The sequence below is a fragment of the Mya arenaria genome, chromosome 5 (genome assembly GCF_026914265.1).
Source record: "Mya arenaria isolate MELC-2E11 chromosome 5, ASM2691426v1".
Taxonomy (NCBI): Eukaryota; Metazoa; Mollusca; class Bivalvia; order Myida; family Myidae; genus Mya; species Mya arenaria.
Window position 1 is genome coordinate 39,764,373 of NC_069126.1, and position 3,426 is coordinate 39,767,798.

The 3,426-nt window shown below is 35.7% G+C and overlaps 2 non-coding genes across 2 annotated transcripts; both read right to left on the reverse strand.

The window, feature by feature from the left end:
* Window positions 1–2,563: 2,563 nt before the first annotated feature.
* Trnal-uaa (transfer RNA leucine (anticodon UAA)) lies at window positions 2,564–2,645 on the reverse strand. Its single transcript has one exon. It is a non-coding gene; the product is annotated as a tRNA-Leu (tRNA).
* Window positions 2,646–2,793: 148 nt separating this feature from the next.
* On the reverse strand, window positions 2,794–2,875 carry Trnal-caa (transfer RNA leucine (anticodon CAA)). The gene has a single exon. It is a non-coding gene; the product is annotated as a tRNA-Leu (tRNA).
* Between the last annotated feature and the right edge of the window lie 551 nt (window positions 2,876–3,426).

Genomic DNA, 3,426 nt, shown 5'->3' on the forward strand with positions numbered 1-3,426 from the left:
TTTGTATGATCTCGTATTCCTTAAAATTACCTGTACGTGACATTTATTCGCAGAGAGGTGCTGTAGGTGGTGACATTTCCAATGGGAACAGAACAACGCCAAACATCCCCATCACTTGTTCTGTTCAAGGATGGAATAGTACAACCATGGCTCAAAGATGAACACGTGGTCACTAAGTTGTCTGGGGGAGGATTTGGAGATGGAGTACATATATCATTATACATCCCCACAGTAACAACTTTGCCTTCTGTTTGATTTGTATCTGTTACCTCTGTTCTCCACCACGTGACTGAAGTTGTGTTTGTAGCATGAGTACATTCTAAATTCAATGGACTTCCTTCCGTTACTGTAGAAGAGTTTGCAGACAGTTCTGGTGCTTGTGCAACTGCAACATTACAATTTATAAAATAAGAGTAACATGACAGTGGTTCTCTTAACAATGCTCAAGTGGCATCAACAGGTAAAATGTGTAGAGAAAATATGGATTTCTACTATTGAGATGTTTTATATCTTCCATAATTTCACCTAAACAGTCCTTAATATGGATGATTAATAAAATAATTATCTGCCATATTTTGTCCACTGATACATAGGTGATAATGCCATTAAAATGACAGGTACTGACATTCATACCTGATGCAAATTTTCACAGAATAAATGATTGAAATATGGGTCTATGCTACAGAACATACGACATGAAAACAGCCATAGATGAAATCCAGTTTGTGCCTTTTTCTAACAACAGTAAAACTGCAGTCAGTTCAAACAGGCGGTCATTCGAAAACTGGTAGTCAGTCCAGGTCTAAGCTTACTCCATTATTCTTTCTTTTTACATATAAAATATACTGGCCCTGGATCGAAACCTAAGTAAGTTGCATGATGAGTCGAGCACCATTGCCAGTCCCAAATCCACAAATCATGCATAAAACCATTTGATTCAGTCTCGATGTCATTAAATTTCCAACATTTTTGAAAGCATATTTTAAAATAAACAAACATTTGCCAGGTGTTACAGTTTTTACAACTGTAAAAATTGCAATGACAGAAGAAATGAAAATTTGATAATGTATGAAAAACCGATTATCACCATTTATGAATGACCGCTGTAACTTGGTAAGGGCATTTGAGAAGCTACTTGTTATAATTTTCACAAACATTTATATTATTGTTTCTGTAAAGGGAGGTAACTGATGCATAGGGTTTTATATATCTGTTAAGCTTTGGTGTCAATCATAAACAAACACAAAATGACGGCTAATTAAGAGCTTCTGCCAGTGCAAAAAAACTGTGCTAAAAGCTTCGTTTAAGCAGCGCAAAAGCATAACAGTATTGGCAAGTCAAGAAAAAAAGAAGCTTTGTGCAGATTGCCTGAAAAAGGTTACCATGTACATAGTACAACCCGATATCGGCGATGAGTGCGTTTAGTCCCACGAGGATATTGTTTGAAAATGACGAATGTGAAAGACGAATGTGAAAATTGAGAATGAAAATTGAGAATGAAAATTGAGAATGAAAATTGAGAATGAAAATTGAGAATGAAAATTGAGAATGAAAATTGAGAATGAAAATTGAAAATGAAAATTGAAAATCATCAGAGAAAATGAAAATTGAAAATCATCAGAGAAAAAAATGAGCGTCTTGGTATCAGATACAAAAACAAAGTAATTTATTTCAAGTCTTATTTTTTATTTTGTGAAACAAGCAAGATAATTGTCACAATCAATCGAAAACTTTCTTCAACCACGTCAGGGTTAGCCGGCCAAGATTGCAAGATTTTCAAATCGGTGGAAGAAACATGACAAACAATAGTTTCTCATTCGCACTTTTGGTGGCGTTCCATCAGCCTTACAATAATTACAGTACCACACATATTTGTAACAGTTTTGGCAGTAGCCAGCTGGAGGGAAAATGTTCAATAGCTCATGTCGTTCACAAGGTTCTACGGTAAAGACTCCAGCACAACACAATTGGCATTCCCAACAGAATGTTTTGAAATAATCATTGTACTGTAGTCCAGCAAACCCAACGATGTCAGTATATCGTTTTGCCATAGTTAGTGAAAAGTACAGTCACTGCTGTATGTTTAAATAGTTTGAAGTACTCTAAAAAGCGTATACATTATTTCTCGAACTTGCATTCAACAACTTTGCAAACCAATGTTAGAAATTTGAGCTAACTAGCGTATTGCGGCTGTCTACAGCATAGCTGTGTGAATCAGAACTGGTAGTGTTTGAGTGATTAGCACAGTTCACCTTACCGGAAAATGAAATAATCAGAAAGCAAAAATACAAATAATTGTTTACGATTTATTCATAAATTTGATATTTTCCAATAACAACAGTTCTGCAAAAATAGCATTTACTAGTTTTGATTGAACATTCATGACAAGTCAAATGGCCACAAGGCGTAAACACTTTTTGTCCGTAACACAAATTTGACAAATGTTTTTTTCATCGTTTTGTAGTTGCAACTCTTGTCGCGTTTCTTCTTTCATGCTGAGGTGATGCCAAATTACGAAATATCTTGGATACTAATCGCATGTCAGCCAAAATGCAAAATATATTAGTACGGGTGGGGTTCGAACCCACGCGGACATAGTCCATTGGAACTTAAGTCCAACGCCTTAACCACTCGGCCACCGTACTTGGTACAAATGAGCTGAGAAGTGAAGATTATAAGAGCTTGAAATTATAATGCAAAGGCCATACGATCTGCCAAATTGCTCATGTATTCCTTACAAAACTTTGCAGTTACTCTTAGTCGAATGGACAATTGCCTTAAATGCAAAAGTATTAGTACGGGTGGGGTTCGAACCCACGCGGACATTGTCCATTGGAACTTGAGTCCAACGCCTTAACCACTCGGCCACCGTACTTGGTGCAAATGAGCTGAGAAGTGAAGATTATAAGAGCTTGAAATTGTAATACAAAGGAAACATGAGTTTTTTCTTATGTTTGAAGATTTTGAAAAATATGAGATGAAATTTAAAAATTGCTTTCACGTGAAAGTGAAGTGAGCTTTGCAGTTTGAAGCATTTCAAAAGACGAAAGTCTTCATGATGCTTAAATTTTGTTTCACTCAATCGTTGCATAACTATTGAAAATTTCTCATATACAACTAATGCTTCTAATTTCAGTTTAGGTTTTATTCAAAGTGTAAGCAGATAGCAAAGTACAAACATGCATAGCATACATAACATTGCAAACATATCAATATACATAATTATACACAATTGTTTTCATGAAATCAAACACAAGCAAATGTTTACAATTGTTATAATGTCAAACATTCAATGTGAAAAGTATTTTTGTCATGCAATGTGGTCACTCCCTGTTTTTCATCCAGACTTGTGACTGGCATTGGTCAGGTTACCCACGGCATCAGCGAGGTCGGAAAATGGTAACTCTGAGCCAGAAACCTATTTTC